Source organism: Chiloscyllium punctatum, chromosome 47 (genome assembly GCF_047496795.1).
Source record: "Chiloscyllium punctatum isolate Juve2018m chromosome 47, sChiPun1.3, whole genome shotgun sequence".
NCBI classification, from domain to species: domain Eukaryota; kingdom Metazoa; phylum Chordata; class Chondrichthyes; order Orectolobiformes; family Hemiscylliidae; genus Chiloscyllium; species Chiloscyllium punctatum.
In genome coordinates this window covers 50,929,369-50,949,409 of record NC_092785.1, presented here as the reverse complement: position 1 = coordinate 50,949,409, position 20,041 = coordinate 50,929,369, and the positions used below count along the sequence as shown (strand labels likewise).

Here is a 20,041-nt window from a genome sequence, read left to right as displayed (position 1 = left end):
AGTACAGTATTCACCCAAGCCCTCTTTTATACCAACCAGCAGCATTTCCACCACCAATAGCAGCTTCTCTTAAAATATTTTGTCAGTAACTTGTAATTAACTGGTTACTACAATTACAACTGAAAATGTGTTGCTGGAAAAGCACAGGTCAGGCAGTATCAAAGGACCAGGTGAATTGACGTTTCGGGCATAAGCCCTTCTTCAGGAAGGTCCTGAAGAAGCAGTGAACCACATTTTGAAATGATCTTTCTGAACATAATATAGATCAGGTTAAAACTGAAGTCGGTGTCTTACACAACTTGCTGAAAGGACACAGACAGTAGATTCTGAGGTGATCATGAGGATGTGGAGGTGAATGTGGGAGACAAGCTGGGACTGTATTGGAGTCGTCACTGTGAGAGGGAACAAATGCTGGATGCAGGGTTTCAGCAGCTGATGGACTGACGCTCAGGTGAGCCATCGGAAACTGAGCAAGTGACCACCATCTAATAGGACAGAGAAACTGATCCATCAGCCTGAAACTGACTGACCACGTGGCTGACAGTGACTCCAACACAAGTGAATGGAAACATTGCTCAGAGCCTGTTTCTGTAACATTCAACACAAGCAGGAAATGGAAAGTGAATAATGAGCTGAAAACAAGGCCACTGCTCTGTTAGAGTCAAAATCATTCAATGTTCAGTTATTGGACATTATTGACTCTCAGAATATTCTAACCTGCAGAATCACAGTAAAAGGGGAAAGTAAACAACATTTTTGGCAAAGACAGAATGAGCCAACTGCTTGTATAAAAACAGCTCAGAACAAATGTGCTGAATCCTCCACAAACTGACAAACACAGGTACCATCAGTTTATAGATAGACAATGAAATTCTTCAGAAAAACCCTTCCCTGTTTATGGTGTGTGGTAGAAAACATTCTCAGTGAGAACTGCCACTTATTTCCTTTGAAAAGAATCTCTGTTTCCCCTCAGAAAAGCAGGTGTTCCCCAAACTTACAGACTGTCTTACAGACAAAGGAAACCTGATCAGGGACTCGCAGGTTAATTAAGCTATGAGTGACAGTCCATTGCACACAACAAGAGCTTAGACCACAACAGATTCTAGTGAAACCAACAATGCAATGAAAAAGGTGAATTAGTCTTAATAATCATGCAGCCTCTCTCAATCAAATAAACCCAGTCAACTTCTAAACATTTTAAAACTATTAATACCAATGTATACATATTTATTTACTTTCCTAATTTCCTCCAAAAAATATATATGACTATTCTCTTTAAAATATATTTTAAATGGTCAATTCATAATCACAATTCAGTTCCAATTATTCTTAGTGCAAAACAACTAGCAAACTAAAATAGTTTTCACGTCAATAATGACACTGGAAACTTTGTTATGTAGTTTACCCATATTTCCAAATATTGTTTCGGTTCATTATTCCAGTGAAGCTAAAATTCAAGTCTATTTATTTTCTCTGATATCCTTCCATTACTTTATTCCCTAATAACAATGCCCATGGTGTAATGGGTGACAAACATTAAATAAAATTGAATTTTCAATGCAAGAACTTGTACAAATAATCACATATTATTCAGTTCATTCATTATCGTTGATTATGAGGGTTATTTTCACTGTATGATCATGTTAAATTCACTTAAATAATCAGAGTAGAATTTTCACCTTTAAAGATATGTAAAGTGAATGTCAAATTATTAATATTTCAAGTAAAACCAAATTCACATTTTGCTCTGTGTTATTCCAGGAATGACAGGATGTGTTGAATTATTATGGGAAACAGGAACAAGTGAAGGTGGTGGCTCTCTGACGTGAGGCCTTAAAGCCAAAGGGCCAGGTGGTAGTTACAGTGGGGGAGGTACCGAGTGCCCCGCTGTCCTCAGAAGGCAGTGAGGATGGTGACACTGACTGGAACGGGTTAGATGACAAAGCATCCACGTATGGACAGAGGGACGACAATGGGTGGGATGACCCACCGCCCTATAAGGTCCAGAAGGCCGTGTCTGTGGCACCACTGGGCATCAAAGGTCAACTTGGACAGACAGTAGGGAGCAACAAAGGGAACTGACAGAAACCAAACATGAACCGTTCACCTGCTGAATAACAGATGTTGGTGTGTTAACACCCAGCCTGATAGAGAAATGGTAATAACGGGCCTTATTGGGACAATATGGATGAATTAGTTGAGGTACAGTCTCACCGATGATGGTGTTAGGCCAAAATCCTTGATGCCAAGATGCCCGGACGTGTACAGCAGAACCTGTCTCTGCAATGAGTGGGTGAGGGTTTGAGCCCCCCCCAGTGCACAGCCGATGAGTGCCTCCAGGCATTCACAGATATTACAGGGATACACTGGGGAGGGGACAGACTGAATGGGCTAAAATAACCTTGGTGTCTCAGGGAACCAAGGGTATTATCGAGGCTCATACAGAGAGGAAGCCTGAGGTGTGTAAGGACCACGGGGGATTACCAAACCCCAACCTGTGATGATGAAATAGGTTTGATGTATTTAACAGATGACATGGGACCCTATTTAACTGTAATTATAAACGTGGGACTGCCAGTGGGAGATCATTCTGATCACATTCTGAATTGGGCCATGAGAGCTGAGACAAACTCAGAAACACAGGGAGGGTAGTACAGTACAGGGAGGGTACTGCAGTACAGGGAGGGTAACCAGACCCACAATGTTACAAGGGAAGCAGGAAAGGGCACATAGACAAGGAACGTAGGCAGAGAGAGGGAGATAGATGTTCACATTGTGTGTGTGCCTGTGTTCACGTAGGCACATGAATATTCATTGACGCTGTGTTTGGGAACCAGCAGAACAAATATTAATAAAAGGAGCATCTATATCAGTTACCGAAACGGATTTGCCCCTCACCCCTCAATTACTAAAATGAGAGCAGTTGGAGAGGGAATCAAGGAAGCTGGATGAAATAAATCTGTCCCAATGCAGATCATCGATATGGCAAAATATATTCAGATATGGGAGTGTGAAACTGAGGAAGGGACCATTCTGGAAGTTGCCATTTTAGAACAGTTCAGAGCAACTATTGATGTAGAGGCACAAACTCTAATATGGGTACAATCTGGCCAGGCCCAGGACAGGAAGCAAAGGAGAGGCGACATCTCCAGAGTAGTTACCTTGCAGGGAGACTGGAACAGTCTCAGAATCTGGGGAGTTATAGCTAGGACCCAAACAGCAGGGCGGGTAACTCAAACAGGAATGTGGGTTATTATCTGTAGATCCTGTAAAGATCGAGGGCCCTCTCACTCCCCACCCAAACTGGATCCCATTAAAGCTGGGGCTGAGAAGGCAATAATTGTGACAGTAACAGATTGAGAGAAGCAGGGAATAGTCAGACCAACAGTATCCCAGACTAACTCACAGAAGCCGGACAGCTCATCCCACCTCACTATTGATTAGACCTCCCTCAGTAAATCTGCCACTAAAGAGTATCCTACAGTAGTGAACCACACCACTTTATTTAATGGATTAAAATTGCAACAGGATACAGTCTCAGCCCTTGATATTGTGAATGGGTTACTGTGGACCTAGAACGGTCAGAATAAGCTAGTATTTACTGTCTGAGGAAAGCAGTAGACCTGGATCCAGTTACCTCAGGGACCTCATAATATTCCAGTATATCCCACCGATATATGGCTGATGGAGTGCATCGATTTAATCTTACAAACACCTCATTGCCTCAGTTGGTGAAGAAAGAACATATCCGGATATTACATAGAGTATTGGGTCAGGTCAGGCAGGCCGGGCTTAAAATTAACCCACAGAGCGTGGGAAGGTAGGGAGAGATGTACCTGGGACATCACATCAGGAAGATCAAATCAGGAACGGAGGGGGACAATCCCAGTGAAACGAAAGACCATGATTTCAAAACTATCCACCCGCACACTGTGAAGGGGATAAGGCAAACTTTAGGATTGTTTAATTATTGGAGGACTTTTTTGGAGAATTACCCAGAAATGGCAGAACCATCACGAGCCCTGACAGAAGCGCGGACATTAGCCAGGTGTCAGGCAGTCAGCATATACACAGAGAGACAGCATGCCTTTGGTATAGTTCATGACCAAGTGATAGCCTGGGCTCGGTGAGGGTAAATCACCCTGTCTGTGGGCACGTAGAGCATGAAGGACAGGTCAGAGAGTTAGTGGAAGCAGCTAACTTTCCCAGTGAAGCAGCAATAATGAGAATTAGAGCTCACAAGGTAGTCAAAACCCCACACCAATGGGGCAGTAAGTTTGTGGATAAGGCAGGTGAATAGACAATAGACAATAGGTGCAGGAGTAGGCCCTTCTGCCCTTCGAGACAGCACCACCATTCATTATGATGATGGCTGATCATCCTCAATTAGTATCCTGCTCCTGCCTTATCCCCATAACCCTTGATTCCACTATCCTTAATCACTCTATCCAATTCTTTCTTGAAAGTACCCAGAGACTTGGCCTCCACAGCCTTCTGGGGCAGAGCATTCCATATACCCACCATCTCTGGGTGAAGAAGTTTCTCCACAACTCTGTTCTAAGTGGCCTACCCCTTATTTTTAAAATTTGTCCTCTGGTTCAGGACTCACCCATCAGCAGAAACTTGCTTCCTGCCTCCAGAGTGTCCAATCCTTTAATAATCTTATAGGTGAAATACTGACTGAAATAGTGCAGACATTTGAGGAGATGGCAATGGCCGTAGCTACAGAAGTGAGAGAGGAAGGTTTAAAGATATTCCCAGAAACAGTCCCACAACAGCAGAAACAGGAATGGGAAAAGGGTGGGGCAGTAATAGGACACGTCAGAGTCTGGATGATCCAGCAGTGCCACTACACTGTATAAGACAAACATTATTAAAAACATATCATGGGCTGGCCCATATTGGGGAGGATAAAATGCAATATCAGATGATCCACTACAATCCTTGCCTGGAACAGGGAGAAATACAGCAAGGTTTTGTCGAAGGTGTGTAGTCTGTTCACAGTGTGAGCCAGGGAAAGCAATAAAATGGAGGCAGCAGCAGGGACCCAGGGGCCCATGGGAACAATTACAGATGGATTTTACACACACACCCAATCCCAGGGAAGGAAGTCCTGCTGGGTTTTAGTAAATAGGTTTACTCAATGGGTGGAAGCATTCCCCTGCAGATTCTGACCAAGGGACAAATGTTACAGGGAACATAGCTCTTTAGCTATGTGCCCTGTTTGGTACTGAACAGAAATCCCATCCCCCATACCACCCCCAGAGCTCTGGGACAGTAGAAGGAATGACGCAGACACTGAAAGCTAGTCTGACTAAGGCTCTCTCAGAGACAGGACAGCGATGGGTTAGAGTACTATTTAGCAGCCTAATAAAACTGAGGACAACCCCAGCAAAGGGGACGGGACAGTCCCCCTTTGAATTAGTGACTGGATGGACTATGCAGATACCACAGGGTATGGTAGTGGGAGGGCCGGAGATGTGTGGTAGTGGGAGGGCCGGAGATGTGTGGTAGTGGGAGGGCCGGAGATGTGTGGTAGTGGGAGGGCTGGAGATGTGTGGTAGTGGGAGGGCTGGAGATGTGTGGTAGTGGGAGGGCTGGAGATGTGTGGTAGTGGGAGGGCTGGAGATGTGTGGTAGTGGGAGGGCCGGAGCAGTGTGGTAGTGGGAGGGCCGGAGATGTGTGGTAGTGGGAGGGCCGGAGATGTGTGGTAGTGGGAGGGCTGGAGATGTGTGGTAGTGGGAGGGCTGGAGATGTGTGGTAGTGGGAGGGCCGGAGATGTGTGGTAGTGGGAGGGCCGGAGATGTGTGGTAGTGGGAGGGCCGGAGATGTGTGGTAGTGGGAGGGCCGGAGATGTGTGGTAGTGGGAGGGCTGGAGATGTGTGGTAGTGGGAGGGCTGGAGATGTGTGGTAGTGGGAGGGCTGGAGATGTGTGGTAGTGGGAGGGCCGGAGATGGGTGGTAGTGGGAGGGCCGGAGATGGGTGGTAGTGGGAGGGCCGGAGATGGGTGGTAGTGGGAGGGCCGGAGATGTGTGGTAGTGGGAGGGCTGGAGATGTGTGGTAGTGGGAGGGCCGGAGATGTGTGGTAGTGGGAGGGCTGGAGATGTGTGGTAGTGGGAGGGCTGGAGATGTGTGGTAGTGGGAGGGCCGGAGATGTGCAATGACAAGGATAGGGTTAAACCATTTGTGAAAGAACTGGCAAAGCAGCCGCATGAGCTGAGAGAATCAGAGACTGGGAAAGGAAACATGGAAATATCCGAGCTGACATTCCAAACTCTGGAGTTCAGGTCAGGGGGATCGTATGAAGTAAACACATCAAAATGCTGGACTTATCTGGGGGAGCCAGAGAGGGACCTTTCCCATCCTGTATTAGTAAGGAGCTCTGAATAAACATTGGTCGTGGTGCTCAGCACAGAACTCAAGGCTCCTCTTTGATATTTCTTCCAGTAACAGTTGTGTAGGGGTATGTTGCTGGCTGGAGGTCTGTGACCAGTGCCTCTGTTCCACAAGGGTCAGAGCTGGGACATCTGTTGCTTGTAATATATATAAATGAAAAGTTTGAAAATGTAAACGTTTTAATTAGCAAGTTTGTAGATGGCACAAACTGTTGAAGTTGTGAATCGTGAAGAATGATGTCAAAGGATACAGCAAGAAAGAGATGAGTCAGAAAGTTTTGTGGGGAAATTGCAGATATATTTTAATTCAGACAAGTGTGAGGTGATGCATTTTGGAAGACACAAAGCAAGAGGAATTTGTACAATAAACGGAAGGGTCCTGAGCAACACTGATATACAGAGGGATCTTCAGTTGCAAGCTGAAAGATCCCTGAAAGTGGTGAAGGAGGTGAATGGCAGGCTTGCCTTCTTTAGTCAGGGGAGTGATAATAAAACTATGATCAGGCCACCTTTCGGGGATTGTGTGCCGTTTTGATCACCACATTATAGGAAGAAGGTGAAGGCTTTTGGGAAGGTGGAAACAGGTTTACCAGGATGTTGCCTGGATTGGGAGAGGTTAGAAAATCTCGGATTGTTCTCTTTGGAAAGTCAATGTCTGTGGGGTGACCCAACTGGCACAGAGTTTGTAAACCATGGTTTACTACAGAAATTGTATCTCTTGTTAAAAAGAAGAAAGAGGCTTATGTGTTGATGAGGCAAAATGGTACAGATGAAGCAATAGAGAGTTACAGATCAGCTAGGAAGGATTTAAAGAGAGAGTTAAGAAAAGCAAAGGGAGGACACGAGCAGTTTTTAGCAAACAGAATTAAGGGTAACCCTGAAATTGACTGCGGTTAAAGTGGGCGGCACGGTGGCACGTTCTCCCCGTGTCTGCGTGGGTTTCCTCCGGGTGCTCCGGTTTCCTCCCACAGTCCAAAGATGTGCAGGCCAGGTGAATTGGCCATGCTAAATTGCCCATAGTGTTAGGTAAGGGGTAAATGTAGATGTAGGGGTATGGGTGGGTTACGCTTCGGCGGGGCGGTGTGGACTTGTTGGGCCGAAGGGCCTGTTTCCACACTGTAAGTAATCTAATCTAATCTAATCTAATACTGCCCACATTTCTGATCCCCTTATTCCAGGGTTGATGTGATCACACCAGAGAGGGTACAGAGGAGATTGATCAGAATGTTTCTACAATTGGAAAATATCTGCTCTGCGGAAAGATTGGATAGTCTGGGGATGATTTCTGAGGAGGATGAGCTGAGATTTAATTGAAGTGATAAAATGCTGAGGAATCCAGATCGAGTGGATAGGAAGGAGCTATTCATTAACTGAGAGGTCAGAAACTGGAGGATTTAGATTGAAACTAATTCCCAGAAAGAAGGGGAGAGGAGAATTCATTTCACTCAGAGATGGTGGGGAGCAGGAACTCATTGATGGACTGGCAGAGGCAGTAACCAGCATCACATTAGAATAAAAGGACATGGATGTAACTGAGATGCTGGAACATGCAGGGCTGCGGACTAAAGTCTGCAGAATGGGATCATTGTGATTGATTTAACATTTCTCCAGAATATTAAAGTCAAGTCCAATTTGAGAATTTATGAACATCATCCGACCTGAATTCCAAATGTCAGAATACATTTATCAGAAAGTTACAGCACAGATCGAGGACACTTGGCCTATCCTGCATGTGTTGGCTGCAATAGAATGACCCAGGCTTTACAGCGTTATGTACTCACCAATGAGAGCAGCAATTTCAGACTGTGTACTCTGCCCTCTATGTTGTTATAATCTGTTTTTTCAATGTATTTCTTTCAGAGCTGCTCACCTTGTTTCCTGGTTTCTTTCCCAGCCCTAAGTCCATTCCCCATGGCCTTGAGGGACTACCATTTCTGCAATTTAATTTCTCCTGCCTTCCCCCGTGTGACAGACTGTCTTTTTGTCCTTGTCTCACCCCCACCTTGCACACAACTTGTTACATTTCTGATGGTTCCCAGACCTCTGTGACTTCACTGCGCATCCTGGGTCAGGGGCACAAGTTGTGAATTCACTTCCTCATGAGATAATTGGAAATCTGTCTGGCTGCAATTTCCCCCAGATTTTATTTTGTAAATAAAAGAGGATTTGCGTCAGAGTCAAGTATTTGTGAGCCTTCATCCACAATCCTGAGCACTTAGACATAATATGTGACCCTCCCACAGATGTGCAGGTTTGATGGATTGGCTGTGCTAACATGGCCTGTAGTGTGTAGGTAAGGTGGGTTGTGTTAGCCATGCTAAATGTGGGGTTATGGAGGTAGGGTGGGACAGCAGGTCATTGCAGACTCGATGGACCGAATAGTCTCTTTGTGCGCCTAAGGGATTCTGTAATTCTAACTAGTTGTGATTGTTGTCACATTTTCCTAAGTCCAGGTTCATTCATCTCAGGTACACATGCTACCTTTTGTGTTTCTGTGTGTGCCCGTAGTGTTAGGTAAGGGGTAAATGTAGGGGTATGGGTGGGTTGCGCTTCGGCGGGTCGTGTGGACTTGTTCACAGTCTCCATGATTGTGCAGATTCAGTGGATCAGCCATGGGAAATGCAGTGTTAAAAGGATGGAGTGCTCCAGGTGGGATGCTCTTTGGATGGTTGGTGGGGTTTGATGGGCCAATGCTCTCCTGCCACACTGTTGAGATTCTATTCTATGATTGTGGATAAAGGCTATTCTATGATTGAGGATAAAGCAGGGTGTTCTTGGAGAGGCGGTAATAACTGGAAAGCTGAATCCAAAAATCACCACCTTCACCAAAGGAGATTTTCGGAAAATGACAGATAGTCAGGTGGATTAGCATTCCAATCTTAGATAGTGAGGAAGCGTGTAGGAGATAATGATTTTGCAATTTTAAACTGAGGGGAGACAGTGATTTATGGTTTTAGATTGCGTCGTACATTCGCAGTGTGAATATCCATCCTGTACTTTATTACAAAGCCAAGGTCACTGACAATGAAAACCAAAACACCCAGGAAACATCGCCTCACCACGTAATCTGATAAAAGAATTCTGATAAGTCTGGTTGAATTTAGAACAAAGATGAAAAGTTGGAAGATTAAATCCAATCCCAAGATCCAGTGCTTAAACAAAAGGAGACGACAATAGGATGAGGCAGGAGTTGGCTAATGTAGACTGGAAACAAAGACTTTATGGTGGGAAAGTTGACGGACAGTGCGGGAATATCAAAGAAATTTTTTGAAGTGTTCAGCAAAAGTATATATCAGGGAAAAGGAAGGACTTTAGGAAAAAAGGAATAATCTGCCATGGGTGGCTCAGGAAATAAGGGAGTCTATCAAACTGAAATAGAATGCATACAGATTGGCAATGACCATGGAGATTAGAAAAACTTTAAAGATCAACAGAAAGCGAGATGGGATTGGGGGAGAAAAGTGATTAATAGCTATCCCCAGGGCTGGAATAACAGTTTATACTGCTAGAGGGGAACATGATGTTTGGGGAACATATGGCCTCTAATTGTTGAAGCACTTAACTGTTACCATAGAGATAATCCTAAGCAAGTTAAAAATCACAGCACACTCCAAAAGCTTGTACTTCCAAATAAACCTGTTGGACTATAACCTGGTGATGTGTGGTTTTTAAACTTTGTCCACCGGCTCCTCCACATCAGAATCCTGACAGACAGCCCCACTGAAACTGAAGTGCCTATCACATACTTGAGGGAGCCACGGGGGCGTGGGGGAGGGGTGTGTGGTTTAACCACAAAGTGCTGAACTGAACTAGACTTTCTAACTGCCGTTGCCATGGAGATAATACTGAGAGACAGTCTCTATTCAAAGTCCCAAACCACAAAGGTATAAGAGTGGGAGCTGTACATTGGACAGGTGGGGAGTTACTTGATGCTGCCTGAAGGTGTTTTGCTTGTACACTATCCAGGTAACTGCCATGTCTCATCAATAAAGTCTCAAAGAAGACCTCTCTGAGTTCTGTGCCTAGTTATTCCTATCCAGCAGGGTTCAGGAATATGAGCACACAGCAGTCAGTCTTCACAGTGGAGGATACGAAGAACATGCCAGTAATTGATAAGGAGACTGAGGAAGGTGAGGACCAAGGAACAACCATTATCGTGAAAGAGTTAGAACTGGATATGCTAATGTAGCTAAAGGTAGACAAGTCTCATTGCCCTGATGGGATACATCCCAGGATACCAACAGAGTTAGTGGGAGAAATAGCAAATGCACTTAGAGTCATAGAGTCTGACAGCAGAGACAGGCCCTTTGGCCCATGCTGACCAGAAAGTCCATCCACGCTAACTCCATTTCCCTGCACTTGGCCCATTTGCTTCTGACCCTTTCCTATCCATGTATTTGTCCAAATGTCTTTTACCTGTTGTGAGTGTTCCTGCCTGAACCATTTCCACTGGCAGCTCATTCCATATACACACCACCCTCTGTGTAAAACAGTTGCCCCTCAGCTTCCCTTTTATTCTTTCTCCTCTAACCTTCAACTGATCCAATCAAGCCGTCCAATCCTTGAGTTCCTGGGAAAAAGACTGAGTGCATTCACCTTATCCATGCCTCTCATGGTCTTATACACTTCTAGAAAAGAATCCCCTCAGTTTCCTCTGCTCCAAACATAAAATCCTCCCTTGTCCAACCTCTCCCTATAACTCAGACCCCTGAGCCCTGGTAACATCCTTGTAAATTGTTCTGCACTTTTTACAGTTTAATAACTGAAACCTCCATTACATCCATCATATTTCCAGTGTTTCCCTGCGGGGCTGGAACCGACGGGACAATGCCAATGGATTACAATCCATGATCGAGAATGAACCCCTTTACAACAATCCCGTTTTCATAGTGTTCCCCATGGTGCAGGTATCCTTGTGTCTTTCTGGTTGCATGGTTAATTAAAGACTTGTCCTTTTACAAAGCAAAGTTGCGGCTTCATTGTTCCTGGGAAATGTGCCATGATTTTTCAGACTTTCAAAAACAAATGAACTCTCTCTCCACACTCACCACGCTGACATGGACTTGGCTGTGTCTCAGTACTTTTCCAGTCACATTGAGATTTGAAATATTTGCCCACGGACAGAATGCACACCTTTCCATCCAGATGAAAAGGCCAATGATATTCAGATCGGCACGGATCAAGTAACTATCAGATTTGACCATGAAGTTCAATTTGTATTTCTCATCCGCAAATCCACCCTTTCAGTACCATACAACAGAGCACACAAGTTACCACTGTTAATACAGGATGGAAATTCATAAGACAATTGTAGTATTAAACTGTAGTTTTCTTGTTTCCCCCAAAGCTTTAAACCTCAGTCTCACAATTTCTCTCTTCTGTGAACTGAAATCCAAACCAATCCCCCCACTCCTTTCCTCCACACCCAGTTCTCACACACTCTCTCTTCGAATCCAGTTTCCTAGCTCCTGATGAGAACCATCCTGCATACACAGCTTCCTGCACACTCTGGCCAAGACCCATCTTACTAAAATGAGCCAAATTAGAATTCTAATTGCAGGCCCATCCTTGTCCCTTTCCATAACAACCCTGAATCTTCACAAAAGAGTTCTAATAACTTTCTGCAAAACGCTGCACCACTGATAGTCTGATCACATATCAGGGTAGCAAGAGAGGGGCCATTCCCCTGGGTCCTGCTCCTAGAGGGATGAAGCTGCTAATGATAGATTAATCCCTCACACCCACAGCCTCCTTCCCAGGCACTGACCTATACTGTGCATACTCCCACAGTTGGTCAGCACTGCACCCATGCACTTGTCTCCCCTCCTACAGCACGAGCTCCCGATCATACAGGAGTCCGGGTGATTGACAGCAGCTGCTGCCCAATATATCAGAATCCCTACAGTATGGAAACAGGCCCTTCGGCCAAACAAGTCTATACCGACCCTGCAAACAGTAACTTACACAGAACTATGCCCCCTAACTAATTTAATCAATACTATGGGCAATTTCGAATGGCCAATTCACCTGCCCTGCACATCTTTAGATTGTGGGAGGATGCACAAACCCCACACAGACAGTCGCCCGTGGCCGGAATCGAACCCGGGTACCTGGTGCTGTGAGGCAGCAGTGCCAACCACTGAGCTGTCTCTATAGGGTGGAGGGGGCGGGGCTGGAGGACTGGGACAACGAGATTGTAAACAATGAATGAATGTGGTGAACACTGGGGGATGGACAGGTCAGTGAGGGACAGGAGCAGTGCAGCAGCAGGAGGGGATCCTGGACAAACTGAGCAATGGGAGAGTCTGACAGGAGAGAAACTACAGGAAGGGTCTGTTTGGAGGCTCAGGCAGGGACAGCTGGGAGACAGTATGGCCTGGTGGCTTGGGCAGGTTTACTAATCAGCCTCTTCAAAGATGCTGTTACTCAACTCTGAGCCTGATCCTCCTGATCCAGAGGTAAGGACACGTACACTATTTCCTGGTGGGCAAGGGATACAAGGACTGCCTTTCAAAAGGAACTCCCCTGTGTTGGTGACATGAACAAGACTCAATACAGAGTCACTGACAAAATGCTGGTGTACTTGAACTTCATCCAGAATATTAACACCTTTAACTGGGCAACGCAGACCCCAATGTACAGAGTTAAATCCTGGATACCAATAACAGCTTTGTGCATGGGAAATCATATCTCATGAATTTGACTCAGTTTTTTTGAAGAAGTAACAAAGAGGATTGCTGAGGTCAGAGCATGGACATGATCTACATGAACTTCAGTAACGTGTTTGACAAGGTTCCTCATGGGAGGCTGCTCAGCAAGGTTAGATCACATGGAGTACAGAACTGGCCCAAAGGTAGAAGGCAGAGGGGGCTTTTCAGGCTGGAGGCCTGTGACCAGTGGAGTCTCACAAGGATCGGGGCTGGATCCACTACTTTTCGCCATTTATATCCATGATTTAGATGTGAACATAAGAGGTATTGTAAGTAAGTTTGCAGATGACACCAAAATGGGAGATGTAGTAGCAGGGAAAAAGATTACCTCAGAGTACAAGAGGATCTGGATCAGATGGGTGAATGGGCTGAGGAGTTCAGTTTAGAAAAATGCGAGCTGCTGCATTTTGGAAAAGCAAACTTTAGCAGGACTTATACAGTTAATAGTAAGTTCCTGGTGAGTGCTGCTAAACAAAGAGTCCTTGGAGTGCAGGTTCATAGTTCCTTGACAGTAGAGTAGCAAGTCGATAGGATAGTGAAGGCGGCAGTTGGTCTGCCTGTCTTTATCAGTCAGAGCATTGAGTATAGGGGTTAGGATGACATATTGTGACTGTAGAGGACATTGCAAAAGTTGCCGAATCAATATTCCATTTAATTCTGTTCTCCTTCCTATCAGGTGGATGTTCTTAAACTTTAAAGAGGTCAGAAAAGAAGTATAGCATGTTGCCAGGGTTGGATAGGCTGTTTTCCCAGGAGCGTCAGAGGCTGAATGGTGACCTGAAAGAGATTTTTAAAATCAGGCTGGGCATGGATAGGGTAAATAGACAAGATATTTGCCCTGCAGTGGGGGAGTACAGAACTAGGGGACTGGGAAGGAGGGTCGGCAGACAGAGGGTGGTTGGATCGAGAAGGGTGGGTCAGAAATGGGTGGGGAAAGAGAGGGGGGGGATAGAAAGGGGTGGCACAGAGACAGATGGGGACAGAAAGTGGGTTTAGAGAGGAGGGGAACAGACAGGGGGAAGGGGGGGGGGGCAGAGACCAACAGAGGTAGGGGGAGAGACAGACAGACAGGGGGGAGAAAGAGAACAGACTGTTGGGGGGTGGGGAGACAGAGCGTGGGGAACAGACAGAGTGGGGGGAGGGGGAGAAACAGAGTGGAAAGATGGAGAGTCATTTTGTAGATCTAAAACTCAACCCAGTTCCTGTTTTCTCATCCTGACCTTAATTCCCTCTGAAGAGCTCAGAACAACTGCTTAGTTCTTGGAAAGTAGAGTTTCAGAGAGATCAGGTGCTGAACATGGCATTTGGGACACTAACATTGAATGGAATGCGCTGACCAATAAATGGACTCTGGTTCGATTCCACTGTTTGTGCGGTGTTTGCACATTCTCCCTGTGTGTCTGCGTGGGCTTCCTCTGGGTGCTCTTAATTTCCTCCCACAATCCAAAGACACGCAGGTTAGCTGGATGAGCTTTGGGTAATGGTAGGGTACAGAGTTAGGGTGGAATGCTGTTCCGATGGTTGGTATGGTCCCATGGGCCGAAAGGCCTGCTTCCACACTGTAGGGATTCTGTCACTGAGTATAGGGGTTAGGAGGGCACGTTGTGGCTGAGTCGGGCATTGGGGAGGCCAGTTTTAGAATATTACATTCAATTGTGGTCTCCCTGATTTCAGAAAGATGTTACCAGAATAGGACTCAACCTCTGAATGACAAGTTCCTGGGAAGTGTTGACAGACAAAAAGACCATGCAGTGTGGGTTGACAGTTCCTTGAAAGTGTGGTTGAAGGTAGACAGGTCAGGGAAGGTGGTGTGCGGTATGCTAGCTGGTATTGGGCAGTGCATTGAGTATAGGAGTTGGGAGATCATGGTTCGGTTGTACGGTTTATTGGCTCGGCCACTTTTGGAATCCCCAGACTGCTTTCAATTCCAGTCTCCCTGTTATAGGAAAGATGTTGGGAAACTTGCAAGAGTTCAGAATGGTTTTACTAGGGTGTTGCAAGTATTGGAACACGTGAACCATAGGGAGAGGCTGAATCGGCTGAGGCTATTTCCCTGCAGCACTGGACACTTTAGGTGGCTTTATTGAATTTTATAAAGTTATGAGGAGCAATGATAGGGTGACTAGCCATGGTTTCTTTTTTCCTCAGGGTAGGGGAGACCAAACAAATGTGAATCTTTTTTCCAAGGTGGAAATGACAAATTCTATAAGAGAGATGGCAAGTTTCAAGGATATGAAAACCAAAACAACTGAAGATGCTGTAAACCAGGAAGAGAAACAGAAGTTTCTGGAAAAGGTCAGCAGGTCTAGCAACATCTGTGAAAAGAAATTAGAGTTAACGTATCTGAGGAAGGGTGACCAGACCCGAAACGTTAACTGATTTTTCTTCACAGATGCTGCATGATCTTCTGCGCATTTCCAACAACATCTGTGCAAGTTTAAAGGGAGTTGTTTGGAGTATATACCTGAGAGGAACTTTATAAAGTGCGAGTCAGACCACATCTGGAGTAATGACAGAAGGTTTGGTCCCTTTATTTAAGGAAATACATCATTTCATCAGAGGCATTTCACAGAAGATTGACTGGGATGAACCCTGGTTTGCAGGGATTATTTTTTAAGAAAAGGCTGAAGACGTTGGGACTTTACTCACTGGATTTGGGAAGAATGAGAGGGGATCTCATTGTAACATGTAGGATTCTTAAGGAGTTTGACAGGGTAAATACTGAGAGGATGTTTCTCATCATGAGTGAGTCTGGAACCAGATTCTGGGTCAGTCACAGAATCACGGGTTCTGTTTTGGATTCGTCAAGTTTAAGGCAACACCGACACAGGTCAGGAGTTTCATAAGCAATGGAGCTGGGGTGAGGTGGAGAGAAGCAACATTTTAAGAGATTGTAATTCCTGGTGTTTGTGATTGTGTAGATGTCTGATCAGAAGGTCACCTTGGGGTCAGATATGACAGCAATATTGTCAAGAGTGTGGTTCCTGTCTCAGACAGTTCCCAGGGAGAGGGAGGGGCTCAGCAGTAAGGGAAAGTGATTTGTAATAGCAACTGAAGGCAATGGGTTTAACCATTGCAACATTCCGTTGCAGGAAATTGCAGCCAATCGCGTAGTGGGAGTGTGATGAGCAGTTTGATAACTGAGTAATGGAGAGGGATGATGGGGAGGGGGAGCTGGGCATTGTCAGTGTACATGTGAAACCTAACACGGTGCTTTTGGGCAATGTCACCTCCTGGCAGTATGTAGGTGGGAAACAGGAGGGACCAAGGAGAGATCCTTAAGGGACACCAAATCCAAGGAATTCAGAAAGGAAAGGGAGAGTCGGGATGGAGTAGGTTTTTCCAACAACGGTGGGGTCAAATATTAGTTTGTAGCAGAATGGGAGAGAAGGACATAACCAGAAAAGACAGACAGGTAGAACAAGGAACAATATCTGTGAATTGGGGAGGGGGAGTGATGAGGAGGAGGAGGAGCAGCCCGACTCCAAAAGCACTATTCCTCCATCAGTGACATCACCCAACTCCACCCTAGTCTCAGCCCATTTACTGAAATACTCGTCCATCCCTGTGTTATCTCCAGACTTCATGATCCAAACACACTCCTGGCCAGCCTCCCACATTCAACTTACATGTAATCTCAAGAGTATCTAAAACCCTACTGCCCAAGTGCTCACTTGTACCAAAACTTGTTGATTCATCAAAAGGCTCCTATTAACAAGCAACAATTTAAAATTCTCACCCTTGATGTAATTCCTGGCTGTGAACATCCCTGTCTCCCTGAACCACACAATCTGTGAGACCTCGACAACTCATTTTCTTTCAGACTCCCAACGATATGTTTAATAAATGCTTCACCTGTCTAGCTGTTTCTACCGTTGCCAAGGCAACACGGTATGGAATTCCCACCCTAACCCCCTCAGACCTGCTTTCCTCCTTTAAGGTATTCCTGAAAACCTGCTTATTTGGCAATTCTTTTGATCACCTGACCTAATATCTCCAGCTGTGGCCTTATGTCACAAGTTCTCAATCATATGTCTGTGGAATTATAAACATGATAAAAAAAAACAACTGTTGTTGATTTGCACACATTTTGTCAATTCTTCACTGTCGCTGAGTGAATAATCTATAACAGCTCTTACCCAAACACATTGTAGGAGCACCTTCACCACACGAACTGTAGCTGTACAAGGAAGTCAAACATCACCTTCTCCACAGGCAATCGGGCTTTAGCACTGATCACTGGTATCTGTGGACGGAGAAACACACAGTTGATATTTCAGGGAGTGCAAAATGCATTATCGGGAGGGAAAATGGTGCAGAATTTGGGATTTTTAAATTTGTGTTTTACTACGTGCACCAAGTTCTGTAAAACCTCTCATCCCATACCATGAAAATTTCCTCCTCTTCCTGGTCAATATGTTTTTCCTTCCCCCTGCCCTGCACCTTCACACATTTCCAATGCCTTGGTCACAACAACACTGTGCTGTCAGTGAAGTTTATCACGTGGTTGAGTATTGCCCCGCCCCTCATTCACTCCGATTGGTTGAACGACCAACGAAGCACCTCGAGCCCCCTTTCCCCCACTCTTATTGGTCCTGCGCTGATATCAATAATCCGAAGCCCACTGTGGGCTGGAGCATGCTCAGTGCTTCCTGCTTTTACTGCTGTTCATCAGGTATGAGAGAGAGAGGGCTCATCCCTGTTTCTCCTGAGGTCAGACAATAACAACAACTACCTGCATTGTATGGAGCCTTTCACATTGACAAATCTCCTCAAATGCTTCACGAATGATGGAAACGTTGATTAAAGAGAACGATTTTTAGATACATCTTTAAGGCGGAGAGAGGGAGTTAGGGAGGATATTCCAAAGGTTCGTGTCCTCGGCAGCTTCAATCGTGGAGTGATATAGGTGGGGAACAGCTCACAATGGAGACAGCTAGTGGCTAACCATAAGTTGGATTAGTGGTGCTGGAAGAGCACAGCAGAACAGGCAGCATCCAACGAGCAGCGAACGTCGATTTCGCTGCTCGTTGGATGCTGCCTGAACTGCTGTGCTCTTCCAGCACCACTAATCCACTATTTGCTTTCCAGCATCTGCAGTCATTGTGTTTACTTCATTGATGCTAACCATAAGTTAACAACCTCATGTCGTAGCCCCCTACCCCACACACCAGTTCTCACAGTCTGCCATTACACACTACCTATAGTTAGCCACTAACAGTCTCCATTAACAGCTAATCATCCTCCCCCAGACAGATTGTTATCCACTCCTTTACCCAACCGTTCTTCTCACTCTATCCCCACCTATCGTTTACTCCTTTTATCCTCCCCCCACACTACCTTCTGCACTAAAACTGACTTGTTTTCTCAGTAATATCTGTCCTGAGGAAGGGACACTGGGTCTGAAACTTTATCTGATTTCTCATCACAGATGCTGCCAGACCTGCTGAGCTTTTCCAGAACCTCCTGGTTGTTGTTTCTGATTTACATCTTCTGCAGTTCTTTTGGTTTTAATTTCCCGGGAGTTTGTAATTCAGGTCCCACAGCCTCTGTCCCAGTCTCTGCTGTCTCTCCCAACCCCAAACAGTGACACTGCACCTGCACAGCTCATGGACAGGTGTCGTCTTGCTGGCCACACCCCTCATTCACTCCCATTGGCTGCAGGACCACACAACCTCTCCTATTGGTCTGGAGCTGTCGTTAATTAAGCTGGCGCCGATTGAGAGTGGTTGGTTCCTCCCTGTCTCTGCCCTGGGATGAGCTCCATCATTCACAGTGAATGGGGCTGTATCACAGAGCACAGGGGCTGGGGGCTATTCAGCCCATTGGGGCTGTATTCTCTCCCTCTGGAGATGCTGCAAGTCGGTCCCAAGTCCCCTCCCATGTGCCCACGGCCCCCCAAATCTTACCTTAAAAAGTAAAATTCCAAGTCTGTTTCAGAATACCTGCTGAATCTGTGTCGTTCAGACTGTTCCAGATGCTCAGAACTTACTGAGGAAAATAGTATTCACATTTTCACCTTGTATTATTTGCCAATTACTTGAAAGTAGTTACTAAAAATTGTGACAGTGCTAACAATTCCTCTCTCTCTCTGCAAATTCAAGACCTTGGAACCAAATCTGCACCAGGTCGAAATCACTGCTTCACCTTCTCAGCTCCAAGGATATTTATGTTTGTTTCAGCTAGCTCGCCACAAAATAGAGGAATGCATCTTAATTTATTAGGATCAAAGAAACAGACCTTCGGTCCAATTCGTCCATGCCAACGAGGAATCCTAAACGAATGGATTCCCATTTACCAGCTATTGGCCTGTATCCATCAAAACCCTTCCTATTCATGGACCCAATTGGAAGCCTTTTAAATGTTGTGATTTTTCAGCCTTCACGACTTCATCTGGTAACCCCTCCCATACACACACCACACTCAGCTTGAAAACGTTGCCTTTTAGATCCCTTTTAAATGTTTCCCCTCTCAACTTAAACCCAGGTGCTCTAGTTTTGGACCCACCTAACCTGAGGAAATAGGACCCCCGCTGCTCACCTTACCCACGCCCCTTGTGATTTTATATATCTCCATGAAGTCACCTCTCAGTCTTTGACTCTCCAGAGAAAATAGCCCCAGCCTATTCAGCCTCTCCCTGTCGGCCAAATCCTCCAATCTTGGCAACGTTTTTGTAAATCTTGTCCAAACCTTTTCAAGTTTCACAACATCCTTCCCAGAACAGGAAAATTCAAACTGAAAACAGAATTCCAGAAGTGGCTTAACCAATGTCCTGTCCAGCCACAATATGACATCCCAGCTTCTGTATTCAATGCATTGACCAATAACGGAGAGCATTAATGGAGTCCCATTTGCCAGCGGTTCACCCTTATCCCTCTAAATCGTTCCTCTTCATGTACCCAATCAAATGCCTTTTAAATGCTGCTGTACTAGACT

The 20,041-nt window shown here is 45.5% G+C and overlaps 1 long non-coding RNA gene across 14 annotated transcripts in view; it reads right to left on the bottom strand.

Moving 5' to 3' along the window:
- Positions 1 to 20,041, bottom strand: part of LOC140468629 (uncharacterized) — a 57,243-nt gene that overhangs the window by 11,810 nt on the left and 25,392 nt on the right. For 13 of the 14 annotated variants that reach the window (XR_011955738.1, XR_011955735.1, XR_011955736.1 and 10 more), the window contains one exon: positions 17,245 to 17,351. This is a non-coding gene — a long non-coding RNA (uncharacterized lncRNA). Of the gene's footprint in view, positions 1 to 17,244; positions 17,352 to 17,491; positions 17,644 to 20,041 lie in introns of those variants that run through there. The other variant, XR_011955745.1, reaches the window with a different exon arrangement.